The sequence below is a fragment of the Hyperolius riggenbachi genome, chromosome 11 (genome assembly GCF_040937935.1).
Source record: "Hyperolius riggenbachi isolate aHypRig1 chromosome 11, aHypRig1.pri, whole genome shotgun sequence".
Lineage (NCBI taxonomy): Eukaryota > Metazoa > Chordata > Amphibia > Anura > Hyperoliidae > Hyperolius > Hyperolius riggenbachi.
The window spans coordinates 232,905,887-232,932,399 of NC_090656.1; positions in this window are offsets into that span (position 1 = coordinate 232,905,887).

Here is a 26,513-nt window from a genome sequence, read left to right on the forward strand (position 1 = left end):
TAAATACAGGCGCACACGTTCTAATTGCCTTACCCCCAGAAACTAATTAAAAAAATAAATTAGTCTGGCCCCCCATGCGATGCTTTCAAACATGATCCTCATAAAACAAAATACAAAAATTAAAAAAAAATAGATACACAAATTAACCCCGAAAGGCGAATATGGCAAAACATCTCCCGCGGTGACGCGTTTTCATAAATAAATTACAGCGGAATGATCAGACAATGACCTTGACCAAGATTTTTAGCTTAATGGTTTATTTAAAGGACTACTGTCGCAACAATTTGTCATATTTAAAATACATGTAAACAGATGCAAATAAGAAGTATGTGTCTCCAACAGTAGAATGAACTATAAATGACTTTTCTCCTATGCTGCTGTCACTTACAGTATTAGTAGAAATCTAAACAAATAACAGCTTTATGACTAGTCCATCTACTCATGGGGGATTCTCAGTATTTCACCTATTTTTTAAAAAACACTCCCTGGAAAATATGTATACACAGATGCAGCCACGCCCCTCAACTGTTTGCACATTATTCTGCCAGTTGGACTAAGCAACAGCCTTTCACTAAGTGCTTTTAAAAATAAGGAAACTGAGAATCCCCCATGAGGAGATGGACTGGTCCAAAAAAACCTGTTGGTTCTGTCAGATTTTAACTATCTACTGTAAGTGACAACAACATAGGAGCGCATTTTATTCTGGGAGTAATGTACTTTTTATTTACCGGTATGTGTTTTCATGTACAGGGTGGGCCATTTATATGGATACACCGTAATAAAATGGGAATGGTTGGTGATATTAACTTCCTGTTTGTCGCATATTAGTATATGTGAGGGGGAAACTTTTCAAGATGGGGGGTGACCATTGCGGCCATTTTGAAGTCGGCCATTTTAAATCCAACTTTTGTTTTTCCAATAGGAAGAGGGTCATGTGACACAGTGGTGGACACAGCCAGCAGTGGGCCCCTGTGCAAAATTGTAATTGTGGGCCCCCTACGACCTGCGTCGCGCGCCGCGGCAAAATATGGGCGTGGCTACAACCTGTGGCGCGCGAAGCGCGCCGCGGCAAAGAATAGGAGTGGATAGAACCTGCGGCGCGTAGCGCTTCGGCAAAAAAATGGGCATGGCAATGACCGGATGGGGGCGGAGCTAACTGTAACTTAAAGCGAACCCGGGGTGAGGGTTTATTTCCTTTTAAACAATACTAGTTGCCTGGCGGCCCTGCTGATCTATTTGGCTGCAGTAATAAACTGAATTACACCAGCAACAAGCATGCAGCTAATCTTCTCAGTTCTGACAATATTGTCAGAAACCCCTGACCTGCTGCATGCTTGTTCAGGGTCTATGGTTGAAAGAATAAGAGGCAGAGGACCAGCACGGCAGCCAGGCAACTGGTATTGCTTAAAAGGAGAGAAATATGGCAGCCTCAAGATTATTCTCACCTCAGGTTCCCTTGAAAAGTGCAACGCAAAGACAGTGGGCCCAAGTTTTGGTGACCCTTTTCCCAGAAAATTCACATAATTGTGCAGGTTTTCTCAAGAAAATACACATCATGTCGGCAGATATGCCCAGAAAATACGTGCAATCATGTCGGCAGATATGCCCAGAAAATACGTGCAATCATTTCGGCAGATATGCCTAGAAAATACGTGCAATCATGTCGGCAGATATGCCCAGAAAATACGTGCAATCAAGTCGGCAGATATGCCCAGAAAATACGTGCAATCAAGTCGGCAGATATACCCAGAAAATACGTGCAATCAAGTCGGCAGATATGCCCAGAAAATACGTGCAATTAAGTCGGCAGATATGCCCAGAAAATACATGCAATCAAGTCGGCAGATATGCCCAGAAAATACGTGCAATCATGTCGGCAGATATGCCCAGAAAATACGTGCAATCATGTCGGTAGATATGCCCAGAAAATACGTGCAATCATGTCGGCAGATATGCCCAGAAAATACGTGCAATCAAGTCGGCAGTTATGCCCAGAAAATACGTGCAATCAAGTCGGCAGATATGCCCAGAAAATACATGCAATCAAGTCGGCAGATATGCCCAGAAAATACGTGCAATCATGTCGGCAGATATGCCCAGAAAATACATGCAATCATGTCGGCAGATTTGCGCAGAAAATACATGCAATCATGTGGCAGACCTGCCCAGAACATACACCTGCTAATATAAATAAAAAAACAAAAACATTTACTCACCTGCAGCAGCAGACCTCCTGTCCCAGCCTCCATCCGGCGCGCAGCTCCCATGGGTGGTTGGGTGGATAGGTAGCCTGGTGGGTGGGTGAGTGGGTGGGTGGGTTGGTAGCCTGGTGGGTGGGTTGGTAGGTAGCCTGGTAGGTAGCCTGGTGGGTGGGTGGGTAGGTAGGTAGCCTGGTGGGTGGGTGGGTGGGTAGGTAGGTAGCCTGGTGGGTGGGTAGCCAGGTGGGTGGATAGGTAGCCTGGTGTGTGGGTTGGTAACTAGCCCAGTAGGTAGCCAGGTGGGTGGTTAGGTAGGTAGCCGGGTGGGTAGGTAGGTAGCCGGGTGGGTGGTTAGGTAGGTAGCCGGGTGGGTAGGTAGGTAGGTAGCCTGGTGGGTGGGTAGCCGGGTGGGTGGGTAGGTAGCCTGGTGGGTGGGTTGGTAACTAGCCCGGTAGGTAGCCGGGTGGGTGGTTAGGTAGGTAGCCGGATGGGTGGTTAGGTAGGTAGCCGGGTGGGTAGGTAGGTAGGAAGCCTGGTGGGTGGGTAGCCGGGTGGGTGGGTAGGTAGCCTGGTGGGTGGGTGGGTAGGTAGGTAGCCTGGTGGGTGGGTAGCCGGGTGGATGGGTAGGTAGCCTGGTGGGTGGGTTGGTAACTAGCCCGGTAGGTAGCCGGGTGGGTGGTTAGGTAGGTAGCTGGGTGGGTAGGTAGGTAGCCGGGTGGGTGGTTAGGTAGGTAGCTGGGTGGGTGGGTAGGTAGGAAACCTGGTGGGTGGGTAGGTAGCCGGGTGGGTAGGTAGGAAGCCTGGTGGGTGGGTAGGTAGCCGGGTGGGTAGGTGGTTAGGTAGCCGGGTGGGTAGGTAGCCGGGTGGGTGGGTAGGTAGCCGGGTGGGTAGGTGGTTAGGTAGCTGGGTGGGTAGGTAGGTAGGTAGCCGGGTGGGTAGGTAGCTTGGTGGGTGGGTAGGTAGCCGGGTGGGTAGGTGGTTAGGTAGCCGGGTGGGTAGGTAGCCTGGTGAGTGGGTAGGTAGCCGGGTGGGTGGTTAGGTAGTCGGGTGGGTGGTTAGGTAGGAAGCCTGGTGGGTGGGTAGGTAGCCGGGTGGGTAGGTAGGTCGCCTGGTGGGTGGGTAGGTAGCCGGGTGGGTAGGTAGGTAGGAAGCCTGGTGGGTGGTTAGGTAGTCGGGTGGGTAGGTAGGTAGGAAGCCTGGTGGGTGGGTAGATAGCCGGGTGGGTAGGTGGTTAGGTAGCCGGGTGGGTAGGCAGGTAGCCCTATGAGTAGCTATCCGGGTGGGGGGCCCGACTCCTATCCTCCCTCCCTCCCTTCCTTCCTCACCTCGGAGGGCCCCCCTCCCGATATGCGCGGTGGGAGAGCGAGCAGCAAATACAGGAAGTCTTCAGGGCTCTCCAGGCAGACGGTAGAGGCTCAGCCGCTTGGTCTCCAATATGTCTCCAACTCTGTCGACATATTGGAGACCAAGCGGCTGAGCCCTCTAGCGCATGACTGGAGACCCGGATTTGCCGCTCCCCACGCCGCGCATACCCGGGAGGGGGGCCCCAGAGGTGAGGGAAGGAGGGAGGGAGGATAGGAGTCGGGGCCCCCCGGGGGAAAAAAATAATAGAAAAAAATATATATAAAAATAAAATACTTAATGGGCCCCTGAAGAAAACGGAACTTCAGGGGCCCTCGTGCGGCGGCACGGCCGTATGTCCGCCACTGATGTGACACATCAAACTTATTGGGAATTTCACAAGAAAAACAATGGTATGCTTGGTTTTAACATAAATGTATTCTTTCATGAGCTATTTACAAGCTTCTGACCACTTATAAAATGTGTTCAATGTGCTGCTCATTGTGTTGGATTGTCAATGCAACCCTCTTCTCCCACTCCTCACACACTGATAGCAACACTGCAGGAGAAATGCCAGCACAGGCTTCCAGTATCCATAGTTTTAGGTGCTGCACATCTCGTATCTTCACAGCATAGACAATTGCCTTCAGATGACACCAAAGATGTCATGGTACAATTTTTTCATACAATCTTACAATTTCTATGTAGTATAAGGGTAAATTAAGTGAATATACTGAAAGGATAATTTAGGCAGTTCCCTAATATTACATAGAAATTGTAAGATTGTATGAAAAAATTGTACCATGTATGGCCACCATAAGGGTGTCAGATCGGGAGACCTTGGGGGCCAGCAAAATTTTGTACATGATGATGTGTTTCCCTCTTTATGCACTGAAGCTGGCACGTTCCCTGAGTTTTTCCAGCAAGATGGTGCACCACCACATTATGGGTGTCAGGTCCGAGCATTCCTAGATGAACAGTTTCCTGGAAAGTGGATTGGTCGACGTGGACCAGTTGAATGGCCTCCAAGGTCTCCCGATCTGACACCCTGAGACTTTTATCTTTTGGGTTGTGTTAAAACCAAACACACCATTGTTTTTCTTGTGAAATTCCCAATAAGTTTGATGTGTCATATGACCCTCTTCCTATTGAAAAAACAAAAGTTGTATTTAAAATGTCCGACTTCAAAATGGTCGCCATGGTCACCACCCATCTTGAAAAGTCCCCCCCCCCCCTAACATATACTAATGTGCCACAAACAAGAAGTTAATATCACCAACCCGTCCCATTTTATTAAGGTGTATCCATATAAATGGCCCACCCTGTATTTTAAATTTTAAACGACAGTGGTCCTTTAAAGGTCCAATACAGTAATGTGAGCCCCTCCTCCCAGCATGGAATAACCTCATTTTTAACTTCAGACATCAACAAATTTTAAATTGAAAGAGAAGAGGCATATTGGCTTAGGTAAACACAGTCAAAAGACAATATGTTAAAGTAAACCTGCACATTAAAAAAAAGCAAAAGTCACATACTTACCTTAGTAGAAGGAGGAAGCTTCTGCATCCTCCAAGATCTTTCCTCATTCCCCTCGTCTCCACCAATCCAGCACTGGGTCTCCTCCCAGCCTTCACCCATGAACGAGCGCGAGTGCTGCGCACAGGTGCAGGATGCCTTGCGTCTGTGCAGTAGCATGGAGTCGCTTGGGCTGGATTGATAAAGCAAAGACAGATCTTTTCCATGCTTATGCGCAGACAGAAGGCGTTCTGCACACAGCACCAGCGCTCATTCATTGATGGGGCGGGGCCGTGCACACTCATCAACAAGCCTTTGTCACTGAGGTTTGGCTCTCATTGACCATCTATAGACATGAGTTGAAATAGTCAAAAGCAGACTAAAGGCTGGTGCACACTCTCAATTATGATTGCCCAATCACTGACCAACATTACCACCTCCATGTAGTATGCAGGTTTACTTACATAATCTGCTTATACAGTGGGATGTGAAAGTTTGGGCAACCTTGTTAATCGTCATAAAAACAAGGAACACCAAGAGCCCCAATAGTGTAATATGTACTGGTAAATGGTTACTAGATAAAGTAAATATTAATACTCACAAACCAGGGTTACCATTAGGCAACCACTGTAAAGGCAGGTGGGGAGATTTTCCTGACCCCACTCAGGAATAAGAAGTCGCTCTCTGTAGATGAGAAAAAAGGGGTTCAACCCTCCACCCAGGGTGGACTCAATATTATGCAGGAGAACAGAGGCGCCAAAAGGATAAAAGGAAGCTAAATGAGCTTAAAAAACCAAATTCTTGGTAAATAGAGGAGGTAGTGGTGGACTTACCTCCTCCAAGTAGACACACAACGACTGTAGTAAAGACAGTCAATATATATTATTTATGAACTCCAAATATGCAACGCGTTTCGCAGGTTTGATCCCGCTTCATCAGGCAATAATAACGGAGCGATAGCATATGTGGTCAGTAGAAGAGCCAGGCACCTCTGTGATTGTTAATCGTCATGATTTTCCTGTATAAATCGTTGGTTGTTAGAATAAAAATGTCAGTTAAATATATCATATAGGAGACAAACACAGTGATATTTGAGAAGTGAAATGAAGTTTATTGGATTTACAGAAAGTGTGCAATAATTGTTTAAACAAAATTAGGCAGGTGCATAAATTTGAAGAGGAAAAAGAAATGATATCAATATTTAGTAGATCCTCCTTTTGCAGAAATTACAGCCTTTAAACACTTCCTGTAGACTCCACTGAGAGTCTGGATTCTGGTTGAAGGTATTTTGGACCATTCCTCTTTACAAAACATCTCTAGTTCATTCAGGTTTGATGGCTTCCGAGCATGGACAGCTCTCTTTAACTCACACCACAGATTTTCAATTATATTCAGGTCTGGGGACTGAGAAGGCCATTCCAGAAGGTTGTAATTGTTCCTCTGCATGAATGCCTTAGTGGATTTTGAGCGAAAGTTCCAGCCCCGGTGCAGCTTCAGCTTTGTCACTGATTCCTGGACTTTGGTCTCCGGAATCTGCTGATACTGAGTGGAATCCATGCCTCCCTCAACTTTGACAAAATCCCTAGTCCCTGTACTGGCACCACACAACACCACAGCATGATGGAACCACCATCATATTTTACTGTAGGTAGCAGGTCTACTTCTTGGAATGCTGTGATCTTTTTCCTTCATGCATAACGCTACTTGTTATGCCCAAATAACTCAATTTTAGTTTCATCAGTCCACAGCTCCTTATTCCAAAGTGAAGCTGGCTTGTCTAAATTTGCTTTAACATACCTCAAGCGGCTCTGTTTGTGCTCTTCCTCTGCATCACTCTTGCATACAGCATCTCCTTGCTGTAGTGTGCCAAGTGGTTGAACAATGCACAGTGACTCTATCTGCAGCAAGATGATGTTGTAGGTCTTTGGTGCTGGTCTGTAGGTTGACTTTGACTGTTCTCACCTTTTGTCGCTTATGTCTATACCACATTTTTTTTGGTCTGCCACTTCGAGCATTAACTTGAACTGAGCCTGTGGTCTTCCATTTCCTCAATATGTTCCAAACAGACAGCTGAAATATCTGAGACAGCTTTCTGTATCCTTCCCCTAAACCATGATGGTGAACAATCTTTGTCTTCAGGTCATTTGAGAGTTGTTTTGGGACCCCATGTTGCTACTCTTCAGAGAAAATTGAAAGAGGAGGGAAGCTTACAATTGACCCCTTTAAATACCCTTTCTCATAATTGGATTCACTTGTGTATGTAGGTCAGGGGTCACTGAGTTTACCAAGCCAATTTGAGTTTCAATAATTAGTTCTAAAGGTTTTGGAACCAATAAAATGGCAACAGTGCTCAAATGTATGCACTTGCCTAATTTAATTTAAACAATTACTGCATACTTCCTATAAATTCAGTAAACTTCATTTCACTTCTCAAATATCACTGTATGTGCCTCCTATATATATATTTAATTAACGGACATTTTTTGTCGTAACAACCAACGATTTATACAGGAAAATCATGATGATTAACCTATTTTGGTTCCTGGACGTAGTTTCTACGTCCAGGAACGATGCGCGCTACCGCGCGCCCCGCGGCCGATCGTGCACGCGCACTCCCGGCCGCGGATTCGGTAGCCAAGGAATCAATGTATCGGGCTATGGAGCCCGATCATTGATTCCTCTCCCCCGCTGAAAAAGCGACAGCTTCTCTCGGAAGCTGAGCTTTTTCTGGCCGTCTCCTTCCCGATGCGTCACTCTAAGCGCGTGCTACGCTTAGAGTGACGTCATGTAAACAAACTCATGGCCGCCATCTTGTGGCCAAAAAGTAATACTACACCTGGAAAAAAAAACAACACAGAATTAACACACCTTTACAATATTAATCTATTGTTTACCTCCCACCCTCCCAAAAGTACCCTAATACATTTTTTAGTATATAAAAAAAAACACATTACAATAAAAAAAAAAAAAAAAAAACACATGTCAATATTTACCTAAGGGTCTAAACTTTTTTAAATATCAATGTAAAGATGAAATATTTCTATTTTTTTTTATTTTAAACTTGTAAATAGTGATAGATGCAAAATGGAAAAAATGCACCTTTATTTCCAAATAAAATATTGTCGCCATACATTGTGATAGGGACATAATTTTAACGGTGTAATAACCGGGACATATGGGCAAATACAATACATGAGTTTTAATTATGGAGGCATGTATTATTTTAAAACTATAATGGCTGAAAACTGAGAAATAATGAATTTTTCCGTTTTTTCTTATTCTTCCTGTTAAAATGCATTTACAGTAAAGTGGCTCTTAGCAAAATGTACCCCCCAAAGAAAGCCTAATTGGTGGCGGAAAAAACAAGATATAGATCAGTGCATTGTGATAAGTAGTGATAAAGTTATAGGCTAATGAATGGGAGGTGAACATTTCTCACGTGAAAACGACGGAACCTGAATGGGTTAACAAGGTTGCCCAAACTTTCACATTCGACTGTAGTTTTCAATAGCTGTTGCCCCACATACTACATGGAGGTGGCAAAATTAGTCAGTTATTGGCTAATCATAATTGACTGTGTACCAGGCTTAAGGGTGTGTACATACATCCAACTTTAATTGGCCAATGACTGGCCAGTGGCCACTTTTACTGCTTCCATGTAGTAAGAGGGCTAACAGATTTTGAATACTATGAACAGATTGGGTAAAAATTGTCCAATCACTGGCCAATAAAAAATTGCATGTGTGTACACACCCATAGTTGTAGGTCCTGCATCTGCTTGGATTGCATCATCCTGCTGTTTAGACTACAGGGGCGGGGCAGGGTGGAGCATAGTCCGAATCTGTGGCTTCCTGTGCAGTAGCAGTTTGTCCTGGCTTGCCTTTCACTTTCACTGACTTATGTCACTTTGGATGCAGAGAGCACACATGAAAGGACTTGTTCTAGAGACTTGTCTTGTTTTTTTGTTGTTGTTCTTAATTTCACTTAGTCACGCCTTCGTGAAAGTTCACGCAGAGTGTTCCGGTAACTTTATTAATGACATCCTGTCTCTCCGCTGCATCCCTTCTTCAGCTCCATGAGCTCATATCGGAGGCTTATTTCAGCAGTTTTTCACCCCCATTATTTGTTTTGTTCTCATCAGCTGATTAATATTTTGATTCTCCCTGCATGATCTCGGTGATCATCGGAACTCCTCGCTATAGTATACCTAGAGTTGCCATGGCAACCGGGCACCATTAGACTGTTTATTAAAAGATTAGCAACTTTTTCTTTCACCGAGATGGGCTCACTGATGTGCGCTCTCTGAAGCAGGATGGAGCGGGATAATTGTTTTTTATATCCTCTCTGTAAATTAAGTGTTTATTGTGCCGCTGGAATCGCAGCCTGCTAAGAGAACACGTTGGCTTTGTGGACTTGTTTATCTTATACGTGTTCCTGGAATGGAAATGAACTTCAGACTGGTGTTTATAATCATAGTTGCGTGCTGAAGGCTTTTTCTACCTATTGAAGCGATGAGTGGATCACTTGACCGAATCGGGATTTGACTGAGATAGGGAAGCTCTACAACGAGTTGACGTCATTCATGGATTCACTGAAGTTTGTCAATGATCGATGATATCCAGAAATGCAAACCCAAGCACAAGGCCATTTCTTGGTCAGGGCGACCGACCTGGGCGCACACCGGCAAGTAGAAGAAGGGGTGGCACAGGCAGAAGGACATAACCACTACAGTGCTGGTGACGTGTGGTGCAGCCAAATATAAGAAGATTCCCAGCGCGATCACCTTCCTTGACTCCTCCTGGGCTGCCTGCATCAGACATCAAGTCATCACCCCGACACTACCGAGTGATGACACCTGGTGTCCTGTAGTGGTACTGCAGGCTGTCAGTGCGCGGCGCCCATGGAGGAGTCAGCTTTCTGGGCTCTCTTCGCCTGTGTGTTCTCCTGGTCCCTGCATCCTCCTGGATGAGTGGCAGGTCTACTTGTGACCTGTGGCTGTGTGACTGTCCCTAAAGAGTAAGGGTTCGCAAGTCCACAGGGGTGGGGGGGGGGGGCGCAATTTTTACACCCTCGCCCTGGGTGCAATTTAACCTAGAGCCTGTCCTGCCCAAGCATATTCAGTGAGAGACAGTAGGGTCACCCAAAGGAATTACAAATCACGGGACACACCCCAGGAAACAATGATAGGGCCTCCCTACAATAACACCACCTTCCTCCATCTCCTACAGAGACGCCCAGGAGGACCAGTGAGCTTGTCTGCCAGGAGTCATATGCCCCTGCACACTCAGTATAACTAGAGAGGAGCAGCCCCTTGAATTGCAGAGGGGCCCAGACCTGTGGGGGATCCTAACTGCTAACCTTCCCTTCCTCCAGCGCAGGGGACTATACTTTATATCTAGGGTTTTAGTGGCTACATTTGTCATGATGTGAAGATCACGATGGCTGCACTTGTCTTATGACCCTTGTGAGATGGGCCCCAAGGCCGTGAAGGGCACCAAATGGAGGCAGAGGGTGGGAACATTGGGGCCCGATCAAAGTTTTTCTGGAGGGCCCCATGAATTGTGGTTACACCACTGCAAGTGTGGCCATGACCTCCCCCTAACAGTGACATCACTACCACCCACAGCAACACCTGCTCTGGATCCCGGGCTCTGTGCTCTACTTGCATTTCAGAGATAATAGCACAGAATCTTCTCTGAGAACCAGTTCATAATCTTTTCATGGCAAGGTTTCGGTGACATCCGCGAGACATGCTAACATTCCCGGTTAAAGCATACCTTGTCCGCAGGACCGGGCCGAGGCAGAGGCGGGAGAGGCTCTAGCCTCAGGGGGCAGTGTAGGAGGGGGCGCACAACTCACTCAGCTATCATCCCCCTATTGTGTTTGAAGCAGAGAGAAATGAGAAAAGGGGATACATGGCAGTGACTGCAAGCCAGATAACTAGAGATGAAGGTGTTGGGGGCCCTGGGGCACCTCTTAGTCTAATAGCAATCAGTGTGTGACGGCTGGGGTGGGAGGGAGGGATGGAGGGGTGCACTTTGGTGTCTCAGCCTTGGGTGCTGGAGCAGTGCTGGTCGTAATGGAGAAAGCTACGCTTACGGATCATTACGCGTAATTTTACGCTATTACGCATTACGAAATTACGCTTACGGCATAGACAGTCAATTTCGGTACATGTCTATAATTACGCATAGCACTTACGCAATTACGCGTAAGTATACCGTAATTCAGGTTATTACGTTATAGGTTTACGCGTAAAATCCTACTAGCAATTAATGCGTAAGGTCATGCTGCCAAGCGGAAAAGTTGACGCATGGATCAATGTTAGGTAGCCGCCGACTTTAAGGGTTAATAGCAAAGCCCCCTTAAGTGCTAAGAGCCTCAAATTTGGAGAATATATTAAGGAGATCAGAAGGAATAAGAGGAAAACATTTTTTTTTCAAAAAGACCTTATAGTTTTTGAGAAAATCGATGTTAAAGTTTCAAAGGAAAAATATATACATTTAAAAACCCGCCGACTTTAACGGTTAATAGCAAAGCCTGCTTAAAATTTAGGAACACCAAATTCACAGGGTATATTAAGGGGATCAGTGGGAATAAGAGGAAAAAATTTTTTTCAAAAAGACCTTATAGTTTTTGAGAAAATCGATTTTTAAGTTTCAAGGGCGAAAATGTCTTTTAAATGCGGAAAATGTCCGTTTTTTTTGCACAGGTAACAATAGTGTTTTATTTTCATAGATTCCCCCAAGTGGGAAGAGTTTTACTTACTTCGTTCTGAGTGTGGGAAATATAAAAAAAAAAACGACGTGGGGTCCCCCCTCCCAGACCTCTTTAACCCCTTGTCCCCCATGCAGACTGGGATAGCCAGAATGCGGAGCACCGGCCGCGTGGGGCTCCGCACCCTGACTATACCAGCCCGCATGGTCCATGGATTGGGGGGTCTCGGAAGGGGAGGGGCAGCCAAGCTTTCCCCTCCCCCTCCGAGCCCTTGTCCAATCCAAGGACAAGGGGCTCTTCTCCACCTCCGATGGGCGGTGGAGGTGGAGGCCGCGATTTCCTGGGGAGGGGTTCATGGTGGCATCTGGGAGTCCCCTTTAAAAAGGGGTCCCCCAGATGCCCACCCCCCTCCCAGGAGAAATGAGTATAGAGGTACTTGTAGTACCCCTTACCCATTTCCTTTAAGAGTTAAAAGTAAATAAACACACAAACACATAGAAAAAGTATTTTAATTGAACAAAAAACATAACCACGAAAAAAGTCCTTTAATATTCTTAATTAACCATTAATACTTACCTGTCCCTTTAAAAGCCAGTTCCCACGCAATATCCTCGGAAATATACTAATCAGTTACAATGTAACAAAGTTATTACAATGTAACAACTTTGTTACTTTGTAACACCACCGCACCCGACGTCACTCGCCGCTCACCCGCCGGCCGCCGCATACACGCTAGTCCCCGCCGGCTCCCGCCGTCCACTCCGCCCACACCTGTCACTCATATACATGCTGGCACCCATGGGTGCCAGCATGTATATAGGTGACATGTGGGAGAGGCGGGGAGGGCAGCGGAGCCGGCGGGGACTTAGCGTCCCTTCACCCGACAGAGCTCTGAGCTATATTAGCTCAGAGCTCTCGAAAGCATCTTTGTATTTGGGCTCCAAGGAGCCCCATTGGTCCTTAGCAGACCAATGGGGTTCCTTCAAATCAGAAGGAACCCCATTGGTCTGCTAAGGACCAATGGGGCTCCTTGGAGGCCAAATACAAAGATGCCTAGAGAGCTCTGAGCTATAGCTCAGAGCTCTGTCGGGTCCTGCAGCACAGACGCGGTGGCGGCGGCGGCGGTGAGTGACGTCGGGTGCGGCGTAGTTACAATGTAACAAAGTTGTTACATTGTAATAACTTTGTTACATTGTAACTGATTAGTATATTTCCGAGGATATTGCGTGGGAACTGGCTTTTAAAGGGACAGGTAAGTATTAATGGTTAATTAAGAATATTAAAGGACTTTTTTCGTGGTTATGTTTTTTGTTCAATTAAAATACTTTTTCTATGTGTTTGTGTGTTTATTTACTTTTAACTCTTAAAGGAAATGGGTAAGGGGTACTACAAGTACCTCTATACTCATTTCTCCTGGGAGGGGGGTGGGCATCTGGGGGACCCCTTTTTAAAGGGGACTCCCAGATGCCACCATGAACCCCTCCCCAGGAAATCGCGGCCTCCACCTCCACCGCCCATCGGAGGTGGAGAAGAGCCCCTTGTCCTTGGATTGGACAAGGGCTCGGAGGGGGAGGGGAAAGCTTGGCTGCCCCTCCCCTTCCGAGACCCCCCAATCCATGGACCATGCGGGCTGGTATAGTCAGGGTGCGGAGCCCCACGCGGCCGGTGTTCCGCATTCTGGCTATCCCAGTCTGCATGGGGGACAAGGGGTTAAAGAGGTCTGGGAGGGGGGACCCCACATCGTTTTTTTTTTATATTTCCAACACTCAGAACGAAGTAAGTAAAACTCTTCCCACTTGGGGGAATCTATGAAAATAAAACACTATTGTTACCTGTGCAAAAAAAACTGACATTTTCCGCATTTAAAAGACATTTTCGCCCTTGAAACTTAAAAATCGATTTTCTCAAAAACTATAAGGTCTTTTTGAAAAAAATTTTTTTCCTCTTATTCCCACTGATCCCCTTAATATACCCTGTGAATTTGGTGTTCCTAAATTTTAAGCAGGCTTTGCTATTAACCGTTAAAGTCGGCGGGTTTTTAAATGTATATATTTTTCCTTTGAAACTTTAACATCGATTTTCTCAAAAACTATAAGGTCTTTTTGAAAAAAAAAATTTCCTCTTATTCCTTCTGATCTCCTTAATATATTCTCCAAATTTGAGGCTCTTAGCACTTAAGGGGGCTTTGCTATTAACCCTTAAAGTCGGCGGCTTTTTTATATTATACGGGAGCGTAATATTACGCGATTACGGCAGACTGTGTAATTTCAATGGGAGTTTACTGTCTTACGCGTAATTTGTTACGCGTAAAATGTAACCCTACGGTCTACGCGTAATTAATTACGCGTAATACCGTAACTTTACGCGTAACGCTTACGGTGCATTTGTAGTGAATTACGATGCGTAATTACGCTAATGCGTAATTTCGGCCCAGCACTGTGCTGGAGAGGACCTTGTCCCGGGTCTGCTTGTCTATGTAAATTATACCTCTTCTATGTAAATCCCTCCTGTAATAGTTTAGGCCCAGGCATAGGCACATGTATATTGTAATTCCGAATATCGTCCTCCCCATTGGAATTTCTCAATGTCGAGTTGAATGTTGATATTCAGAATTCACTGAATTCCGATATCTAAATTCCTGAAAGTCACACAATATTACATTTGTGTGATTTGCGAACATTTTTCTCACAGGTACTGAAAAAGGTTTACTGAGCGTGCCCAAGGGAAATGATTGCGAACAGGCCTGTATTTACCTCAAAGGAGCCTATAGGCACATCTGTCCTGGCACCTTATCTTTTGCACTCTATGGGCCTGATTCACAAAGCAGTGCTAACAGTTAGCACGCTGGTGAAAAGCCCTTTATCACGCCTAAACTCAGTTTAGGCATGATAAGTTTAGGTGTGATAAGTTTAGGCATGATAAGTTTAGGTGTGATAAGTTTAGGTGTGATAAGTTTAAGCACCAACTGGGTTAGCACCGCAATGCACAGCTGATCAAAAGTTTTGCGCTAGCAAAGTCTAGTGCACTTCGCATAGAGTTTAATGGCGCTGACTTTGCACGCGATCTAAACTTATCTAAACTTATCATGCCTAAACTGGCTTTTCACCAGCGTGGTGCAATGGTTATCATGCCTAAAGTCTTTAACTGGGTTAGCACCGCTTTGTGAATCGAGCCCAATGAACCTACTGCAAACCCCCCACTAAACTACACCGCAAGGGTTCTGGCTGTCCCCAGTCACTTCTCCCAAATTTCCCCTGCCTGTCATAGGTAACTACAGGTGCCGCTTAGTATTAGGTAGCCAAAAGTACCCTGAATATGAACTAGAAGAATATCAGTAGCTAGAGGTGCCTCTAACTGAAGGAAGAGCTCATCAGTGGAATGCCAAGAGCAGGGTGAGTAACATCTGATTTACACTCAGCTCAGGACTTTGCATAGGGAAGCAGGGAGGAAGATGCTCGGAGAATGAAGTGAGCTGCCTTTTCATCATCAGGCGCCTGTAGGCACGTGCCTCCAGTGCCTTATGGTAAATCCGTCCCTGATTGCGAAAATTCTGTGCGAACATTCAGATATTTTAAGCAAAATTATAAACTATCATGAATCTATTTTCTTTAATGCGCACAAAACAAATTCAACCACCTTGTGGTTCGGGCAAAAAATATATTCACAATAGATTTCTATTTTAAAATGCAAACTTTGAGTCCACAAAATTTGGAATTCCTTCAGAATTTCAAGCAAAATGTCAGAGTTTCTGATGAGTAGTAGTTAGTCTGTTACAACCATCGCTGTTTAGTCCTTATTCTCATGATATACAATATATACCGTAAATCAGGATCTTTTTATTTTGCCAAGCACAACTGGGTCGTGTCCGGAATTGGGTTTGGCACATTGCGTGGCTTAGAGCCGAAGTGGAGTGGTACAACAAGGCACAGTGGACATTAGGAATAGTACACAAAAGCACAGTAATAGTACACAACAATAGAGCACGATAGTGCAACGATAGTACAGCAACAACCATAGTGCAACCGTACAACAAGGCACAGTAATAGTGCAAACAGCACAGTAAGAAAGATTAGGAAAATTAAATGCTTGAATTTCAACTTTAAAATAACGAAAGCAGCATTCCACTGGAAATAAATTAAAAGTACAAGAGCTGCATTCCACTAGACAGTCTAGCCCTATTGTGACTTTGGAGGGAGGAGGGCCATGGAGGTGGGGGGGGGGGGGGGGGCTGGAGGGAGTTCAAGAGTTTGGATGCAGTGGGGGGAAAAGGAGTTTGTATGTCTTGAAGTTCTGGTGGAGATGGCCATGAACCTGCGGCCTGATGGTAGCCGACTGGAAAAGTGGTGGCCAGGGTGTGAGGTGTCGTTTGCAATCCTCAATGCTTTAATGCTCTGGAGCGCAGTCTGATGGAGTGAAGGAGGTTAAGTGATGCGAGAGGTCTCCCGATAATCCTCGCATCCGATTTGATAACTCATAGTTTGTATCTATCCCTGGTGAAGGAAGAGCCAGCATACCAGATCAGGATTGAGGAGCAGAGCTCGTCAGCAGCACCTGGTCCATTTCAAACTTTTTCAGTTGGCGGAGGAAGAAGAGTCTCTGCTGGTCTTTCCTCTGAATGGAGGCTGTTCCTCTGGGTGGAGACCACACTGTCCCCCATATTTGCCCCCCTCCACAAGACCTATGTTGAGATGTGGTGAATGTTTTGCTGTGGCATGCTAGATTACCTAACCAAAAATACGATGCATTTCAAGCACTGTCTGAAGCTAATGATCTAACCTTAGTAATTCATTTCCTAACATCCCTTTACTGTAAGCCCAAACCAGCAGGAGCTTTTTGGAACTATTATTAAGTCTTCGTCCTACAATAAACGTTAGATAAATCCTGCTTAAACTCAGCTTGACTGATTTATCTTCTGGTTACCGTATGTTTTTGAACTCCTACAACGATGCTACCTTCTACTTAAAGGGTCTTAGAACACCCTTTTAACAGTTTAAAATCTGAATTTTTATGCAGTCAGACAAAGCACTTTCCATCAGAGGAATCGCGAGGGATTCGCCACGTCAGCTAAAAGATTGGAGAAAAGCTCGTGTTTGAAATTCAACTTTCAAGAAGAAAAAAAATCAAACATTGAAAAATGTATTGATTTCACATGCCAAAGCTTTGTATAAACCCATAATGCAATGCACCGCTCACAGGTGAAGCCACCAAGAAACAATTTATTCTATAGTGGTGTATAGTTTAAAGGTTTTATCAAATAAAATTCTGGTCTTTTCAGTGCAACTCTGATGTTTTTGATTACGTTCTCCACCCTTGTGGGTTCTTGTTTTATTCTTCCTATGTGTGGTGGTGCCAGCTCAGATTATAGGGATCCCAACACGGGTACAAGTCATGAGCCCCCCCCAGCAAAACTATGATTAGGCCACCCAATCCTTGTCTCCTCTAGTGACCATCACAACCTGGAGGTCAACCTTGCAAGGGTCGTAAAACAAGTGTGGCCATCAAAATCTTCTCACCCATAACAAGTGCAGCCACAAAGACACCTAATCTGGAGGATGGACCCCTTTATTGGAGGGAAAGAAGTAATACTTGGGTCTCCCTTACAGCTCTGGGCGCTCTGCTGACCCCTGCCCTGTAGTTACGCCCCTGGAACCCAAGGTGAGAGGGATATGGAGGTTGTCATATTTATGTCCTTATAAACAATGCAAGTTGCCCCCCCCTCCTTATCATCGTAGCGTGCCTGTAACGATTGGTGTCAGCAAGCACCGCTATTCTGATTATTGGTGATCTGCAGTATCACCAATAAAACAGATGCTATACCTGATTATATGGTGATCTGCAGAATCACCAATAATGCAAGTATAGCGTGACACGATACAATCGTATGCAAGAGGGTGCTTGGTACAATAGAGTATCTCTATAGGGCACAGAGATACAACCTCCAGCAAGCTGGAACAGCAGACAACAATAATAATATACAATGTAAATTAAAGTCTGTGGAAATATCCACCACGTCGTAATTCCTCAGAGATGTGGTTACCTCTGAATGGGAACCCTGTGTGTGAGATCCTCCAAAGGACGGAGTGGAGGAGTCTTGGCCTCTAGCAGCAAGGGTTTGCTAGTGGCGGTCGTCTCAAAGAGGCAAGCCTCTGATAGAACCCTACAGTGGGAGACGTTCCACTGAAGGGAGAAAGGTCAGACAAAATGAAGTTCGCCAACAGATCAGGCGGCAGCAGTACAGAAACGTGAGACAAGAGAATAGTCGGAAACCAAGCCAATAGTCGATAACGATACGGGCTGGCGAAGTACAGAATCAGGAAGCAGAAGAGTAGTCAAGACAGGCACAGAATCATACACGATAAATCAAACAATATAATATGTGTATATATTGGCGATAAACCAATATATAATACAATATCAGAGACAAGGCTGACTAGGTCTGAGTGCTGACACAAAGTATCGCAAACACAGACGAAGTGTGACTGAAAAGCACTTCCTTATATACTGCCTGGGAGAGAAGTCTCCACCCCAGGCAGCAACCAATCAGAGCAGGCTAAAATGTCAGCTGATCTCCAGGTAAGCTGACACGCTTTCTAACAGTATAAAGGTGTGTCTGTCGTGCGTGCCCGCCCCCTAGAGGCAAGATGGCAGAGCCCTGGTAAGCAGCATGCTGGTGAAATTGGAGCAGAGTGCTCGGACGGGTTTGCGCAGCGGATGCGGACGAATTTCTGCATCCCGCGTTGGAAAGTCCGCTTGCCGGATTGTATGCGACCATATTTCCGCAATCCATCCGGCGTTGCAAATTTTCGTTACAGTGCCTTACTTAGTTAAAGAGGAACTTCAGCCTAAACAAACATACTGTCATTAATTTACATTAGTTATGTTAATTAAAATAGATAAGTAATATAATCTCTTACCCACCCTGTTTGAAAAAAAAAAGCAAAGGTTTGTGATTTCATGAGGGCAGCCATCTTTTTGGTTGAAAGGAGGTAAAAGGGAGCATGAGACATGGTTACAACTGCCCTGTGTCCTGATCACCCCTCCCAGTTGCTAGGCAACAAGAACAACAACATCAGAAATCCCATCATGCTTTGCACAGCATCAGAGGAAAAATTCCCGGGCAGTTTTCTTTGATAGGGCGGAGCTTAGCTAAAAATGCAGCTAAAAATGATGCTTTGGTAAGAAAAACAAAGTTCTGATGCTGTGAAACTGTTAAAGAAACACCAAGCCTTTTCAGTGCTGCTGAGTAGATTTTTAGTCTGGAGGTTCACTTTAAGCATATTGCTTCCCTTGCAACGTGCACTCCATTAAATACCGGCTGCTGCTGGGAAGTATCGCGACTGTGATACTTCACTAGCCCAGCATTCCTATGTTAATTACATAGTAACTATATTAATTAACATAGTAGCGGCTGGGCTAGTGAAGTATTATGGTCGAGATACTTCACTGCAGCGGCCGGCAGTGGCGTAGCAATAAGGGTTGCAGAGGTTGCGACCGCATCGGGGCCCTTGGGCCAGAGGGGCCCACCCTCAACCGCAGTATTCGCTCTTTATTGGTTCTGGGTGGATAATATTCACTTCAATAGATGCTTTGAATAGTAGTAACCATTAATACACCGTTTCCCATCCCCTTCTTGCACTTCTGACACTGCGGTTATCCTTGATTTTTTGGGGTATGCCACATCAATTTCTACGTATATCGTGGGTGGGGGGCCCCAATGTAAAACTTGCACCGGGGCCCACAGCTTTATAGCTACGCCACTGGCGGCCGGCAGTTAAAGGACTGCGCGTTCCTAGAGAAGCAACGTGCGTAACGAAGTAATGCATACAAGGAGCGAGCTTGGAATGCATATCGGCTGCTAATTGTTTTTAGCGAGCAGAAGCAGTGCTTCTTTGTGAATCAGGCTAATAGACTGTTGTTCAGACCAGCTACCCTCACACAGGAACACACATTCCCCCACTGACACCAATACCCTATACATGGGTAGGGAGGGCACCTTATGCTGTCTATGCTGAGGGTTGGACACCTTGGCTACCTATACTGGGAGGGGCTAACTATACTGGGGGTGGATACCTATACTGGGGAGAATACTTAGCTAATGGGGGGGCTTGTGTGGACACCATGGCTTCCTATACTTGGGGGGGGGGTGCAAAGGGGGATGGAGGGGCCACAAATTATATGTTGCTTGGAGCCACAAAAACCTTAGCGGCACCCCTGCTAACCACCATCTACCCTGTAACAGTTACCCTCCTACCAATGCTCTGTGACTACTGGAATGCCTTCTTTGGCTACCTATACTGGGGGGACATCTGGCAACCAACTACCAGGGCTACCCAAAGTTAGGGGCACCTCTGACTGCACATCACAAAAGTGTGCCTGAGTCTTGGGGTGGGGGTAAGAGATTGTATTGCCCCTAGAAACTGTCCTGCCTGATTCCTTCAAAAACTACAGCAAAAGGTCCACCAATCCCTTCCATAAAGGGTTCCTAATCCATTTTAGCAAAGAATTCTACGTATTTTCATTGAGCTGGTTCTCAAAAACCAGAATACTGCAGGACAGGGCTCCATGCATACTGGAACAATCCGGCAAGATTTATCTGCCGCCTCCACTTTTTCTCCTACCTTGTCGAGAAAAGTTCATCATATTTTCTTTCTCTAAACGCTTCAGGTTTCCCGAAATTAAGAGATAAAAGGGAGAGTCATGAAAGGAGGCAGATTTACCATTTGTGATATTTCCTTCAATAAAATATAGGTGCCGGGGCCTCGGAGCAATGTATTTGAGAATGTCAGAATTAAAATCCACACATCCATCAAGGGAGGCTTGAAATATTCCTTCGACTTCGATTTGCTCATTTTTATGTGTTCAGAGGGAGCGTTGCCCTCAACCAACTCCGTGTAATATACATTAGCAGCTGGAAGTCGGCCTAAAACTTTGAATTCCATCTTAGAGACACCAGGGGTTCACTTCTGAACATTTATATGTGTAGAGACTGGGCCAGCTGAGCCGATGCCTTCAACCTGAAGGGAAATATAGCATGAAGGCATGTATCCATCTATATACAGCACGTACGCCACGGTCTAGATAGGACGCCATCCTGGGAGTTTTCTAACTAACCTGAAGGGTAGTTAAAGTTGTTTCTCAACCTGTATATTTTTCAAGCCTGCTTACTATATATTTTTTCGACAGCAAGGAGAAGTGGCAGCGCTTTTCAAGACAGGCATCTGAATGACTAACAGCTTAGGTGTGCAGAGCCAAATGATAGGCTGGATACACATCTTACATTCAAAACAGATGCACCAAATTAACATTGGAGGATGTTAGCTTCCAAAAACAGTTTGCATGCGGAGTGTTCCATACTGGACCCTTCCACCATAATGAGGTCAACCTTCTGGAAAGGACCCTAAGCTCTAACTTATTACCAATCACGCATAGTGTGAACCTAGGAGCAGCTGACCATAAAACAGTTTACACATTTTTTTAGACAACATGGAAAAATTGGCAGCGCATCCTAAAACCAGGCCACATCTGAAATGACTACCAACAGAGGCGTACAGAGCCCCCTCGAGGTAAACACACACCTTGTATTCAAAGCAGATGGTAAACTATGCACTAGATCTCTAAACTCTGAATAAAAATGGAATGCAAAAATGAAATAGCAAATGGGAGCAGCTACTCATAAAGTAACTTACATGTTTTAGACAGCAAGGAGAGGTGGCAGTGCTTCCCAAAACAGGCTGCATCTGAATGACTAATAGCTTAGGTGTGCAGAGACTAATTATAGGCAGGATACACATCTTGCATTTAAAACAGAAGCACCAAATTGACATTAACCCCCTTGCCGTTCCAATTATTGCGGCAAGGGGGCAGTGCAGCACTTTTTTTAAGTTTTAAATCATGTAGCTAGCCTAGCGCTAGCTACATGATAGCCGCTGAGTAGCGGCATCCCCCCACCCACTCCGATCACCTCCCGCAATCTGCGCAAGCAGGAAATCCCGTTCAGAACGGGATTTCCTGCATGGCTTCCCCCGTCGCCACGTCGTGACGTCAGAGGGAGTCCCGATCCACCCCTCAGCGCTGCCTGGCACTGATTGGCCAGGCTGCGCAAGGGGTCGGGGGGCGGCGCGGCGCAGCGCAGTGGGTAGCGGTGAATCGGCAGCTTCCAAAAACAGTTTGCACGCAGAGTGTTCCTTACTGCACCCTTCCACCGTAATGAGGTCATCCTTCTGGAAAGGACCCTAACTAATTACCGACCAAGAATAGTGTGAACCTAGGAGCAGCTGACCATAAAACGGTTTACACATTTTTTAGACAACAGGGAAAGATTGGCAGCGCATCCTAAAACCAGGCCGCATCTGAAATGAACAGAGGCATGCAGAGCCCCCTAGAGGCAAACACACACCTTGTAGTCAAAGCAGATGGTAAACTATGCACTAGATCCCTAAACTCTGAATAATAACAGAATACAGACATGAAATAGCAAATGGGAGAAGCTACCCATAAAGTAACTTACATTTTTTAGACAACAAGGAGAGGTGGCAGTGCTTCCCAAGACAGGCTGCATCTGAATGACTAATGGCATAGGTGTGCCGAGCCTAATTAAAGGCAGGAAACACATCTTGCATTCAAAACAGATGCACCAAATTAACATCAATGGAGGATGTTAGCTTCCAAAAACAGTTTGCATGCCGAGTGTTCCATACTGCACCCTTCCACCGCGATGAGGTTATCCTTCTGGAAGGGACCCTAACCTCCAACTAATTACCGAACAAGCATAACATGATCTATAAACTGGTGCAAATCTGAGTGCACTGCACATACAGTAAATCATGTTTTTGACTGATGAAACAAAAATTGGTTCAAGAATGTCTCAAGCTGTGATTTTCCTTCTGAAGAAGTGAACTCCACTGTATTGTCCAAAAATAGCATCAACAGAGGCACCAAAATAGATTAAAAAACACTAAAAAAAAGGCTTAAAAAATGAGGGCAATAGTGGACTTACAGTTTCTTCCATCAGATGACACACGGGGTCTATTTTAGAATAGGGATGATCAATGAGATGCAATTGTTCCGAAATGATGCAAATTTTATGCAAATATATGCAGCTTGAAAAAGGACCACCCAATTTAAACCTGGGTTTAAATTGATTGGTCCATTTTCAATTTGCATTCATTTGCATACACATTTGCATAAATGTGCATCAACTTGCATATCTGTGGTCATCCCTATTTCAGAATAGAACACACTTGATTGAGAACACTCCACTTTGTTGTGTCGTGTTTCGCAAGTTGCAACGGCTTATTCAGGAAGGAATCTCTGCAAATGGGGAATAACACATGCAAATGGAAGCTGATGCCCAAAAGAGCTGTATATGAAAGAAAGGGGTTGTTGTGCATGGATGTTACACATGGAAGAGGGGGCTGCACATGGAATTGGAGGGAGACTGCTGTACATGGGTGGAGAGCCCCAACACACTTGGCTTAGGGGCAGAAAAAGAATGAATGCATCTTTGAGTTTAACTGCAAGATTTCCCATTGCTCTAGAAGAATGGACCATTGGGAAACATGTAAAAAATGCTTTAGTGGGGCTCTTATCCAGAGTTGCTGAGAAGAAGCAACAAGGCTGACAGGCAGTGAGGGCCTAACCAATCACAATATGACTTTGCAAAAGACATCCACTGGTTCACTAACATGATTATGAATGGGACATCAATACAAATATTTAAAGGATTTAAAAATGGTGTCTTCCTTTTCTGTCTCTGACCTGCAGCCAACATGGCAGGGGGTGGAGCATCCTCAGTGCAGGAATCCCAGCCAAGCACGGAGTCTCCGGCAGGTGGAGATGTGTATGGACGGATTGTGCATTCATTACTTATGCGTTTCGTAGGGATCGGCTGTATAGCTTCATCAGGGAGAATATAATTACTATCAGCAAGGAACACGGTGACCCATTATAGAACACTTAAAGAGAAACTTTAGTGTAAAGGGGAAAAAAATAAATCAACGCATTGCAAAGTGAGAAGTTAAAAAATAGACGAGAGATCAAGAAATTATTGATATTCACCATGTAATTTGTACATATTGTTTGATCCACAATCAGCCCTGCAGGTCATCATCTTTACTACTGGCAGACATGGAAAAAAAAAAAAAACAGCCAGCACCAACTGCCTTTTTCTATAACCACACCTAACAATGCAATGGACTAAAAGGTTTTTTTTTGTTCTAGAAATACATATGCACAGCGGGAGATAGTGCTTGCTTGGCAGTTGGAAACAGACGTTATTTCCCACAATGCAAAAAGGCTAAGAGACAGGAAACTGTCAGGAACTAGGTCCTGACATCACACTATGGGAGGAGTTTTACCACAATATCAGCCATAACCCCCCCCCCCCCCCCTGATGATCTATTAGAGAAAAGGTAACGATTTTTCGTGGGGAAGGGTGTGTCAGCTACTGAATGGGATGAAGTTAAATCTTTGGTTACAGTTCCTCTTTAAATAGTACTGGGATCAATATATGACCTCGCTATTTGTACCCCACGTGTCCATACGACGTACAAACCGACATACGCCCCCTCTTATCCTGTTTATATGTTGCAGCATCTGCCTGGTTTCTGTCTGGCTGACTGCCTTCTAGATCAATAGTTATTTGGCACATGGCTTGGAACCCACGATGCCATTCTCGTAATTACACAAATGGAATTCTGCGTCCGCACGACCTGTCAGCGCACAAATTGCCCGATACATACGGCGTCGGGGGGTGTTGCACGCTGACCTTGCGCGGCTTTGCAGTTGTCCTTGTTAGATGCCAAGTTCCTCCGAAGAATTCTTGCATGTGCTTTGAATATATTATTTAAATGTAATAATCCACCGGCGGTAGAAAAGCCGGGAATTCTATGGACCAAAGTCTCTTCTCTGCCTTTTGATGTCTTTTTGTAGTTGGTGGAGATTTTATTTTCCGGTCCGCTGCCCGGTGCATAATGGGCAATGCATAATGTTGTACGGATTGCGGCTCTTGTTATTCAAAAACATTTAGAATGTTCACATAAAATATGTCTGCATAGTGATTCTCCTGCAGCAGCTAAACTCCCAGTCCTAAAAAAAATTCCCCAGGGCCTTCCTCTGGTCAGGTTGGCTTTAAAATGTGTTTTTGTCATCTGGAAATATGAGTTAACCACTTGTTTTTACACCTGGAGCTTGGAGTGTGTTCATGTCAAACAGGTACTCGGTTCATTTGGGCGTTGGATCCAGCGGTATTGCCAATCGTTAGAATATTGGTAATGTTACATATACATATATGATTCAGAAATCCAATCTTCTTCCTGTCCCGGAGTGCGATGTCTGTCGCTATGGTAACAATGCCCTCTGTGATGACGTAACCGCATGTCATCACAGGTGGAGCTCTTACCGATGCGACAGACGCCACACGCCGGGACAGGAAGAAAATAGAGGCTGTGTACGGAGGAAGCCAGGTGAGTTGTAACTTCTTTCTGCCTTCTCCCCCCGCCCCTATGCTGCCTGGAGGCTCCTACCTATCTAATCTATACTGAGGGGTGCCGACCTATCTAATTTATACTGAGGGGCCTCTACCTATCTAACCTATACTGAGGGGTACCTACCTATCTAATCTATACTGAGGGGTACCTACCTATCTAACCTATACTGAGGGCTACCTACCTATCTAATCTATACTGGGGGCTTTCACCTATCTAACTTATACTGAGGGGTACCTACCTATCAAATCTATACTGGGGACATCTACCTATCTAATCTATACTGCGTGCGTGCACCTACTTACCTAATCTATACTAGGGGCATCTACCTATCTAACCTATACTGAGGGGTACCTACCTATCTAACCTATACTGCGTGCACCTACCTATCTAACCCATACTGCGGGCACCTACTTATATAACCTACACTGGGGGCAACTATACGGGCTTCCCATACTGGGGGCCCCAATACCTGTCTCCACGTTGGGGGGGGGCATTTTACACCCTCGCCCTGGGTGAAATTTCGCCTAGAAACTGCTAGTATTTGGCTCCTACCACAGCATGTTTGACCACGCCCATTTTTTGCTGCTGCACGCTTCATGCGCCGCTTTGATTTGTGGTGAGGCCGCCCATTTTTTTGCCTCATGGATGGGACCTTTACGTTATGGACTGCTTGGGGCCAACAAAACCTTAGCTGCGCCACTGGTTAATATCCAGATGCTTGAAAGGGGGGGGGGCTATTGCCCTCTTTGCTTTAAAGTAAGGAGCTGTCCCTGTCCCTAACCTCACACTTACTCTTCCATCTTCACCCAAGAATTGCCTCCCCTGATGACTTCAAAGACACAGCTCCAAAATGACTTTTAATAATAACCATCAGCATTGACTGCTGACACAAAGCAGATTGGCTCTATGAGTTCAGAATGTTGTCACCAAATGTTGACCTACGTAGTGTGGCCTGGCCTTGCAGAAATCCAGATTCATCCAATCAGGCTGTGGTTTCCAGTGTTCAGCTGGCCAGATTTGGTGCTCCTCTGCCCACTGTTGCTTCAGCTTTCTGTATCTGAGTCCAAATGTTTGCAGGGGGCCCGGTGACTTCTAGTTACGCCCCTGCTGTTGATCTCAGCATAAGTAAGTGAGCATAGGTTTTCACCAGCGCACCCCGCAAGGGATGATGGGCCCTTACCCCTAGCAGGTGACGGATTAGTTTGTTTCCAGGTCATTACCCCCAGGGCTGCCCCACCATTGATGAGAAGAACAG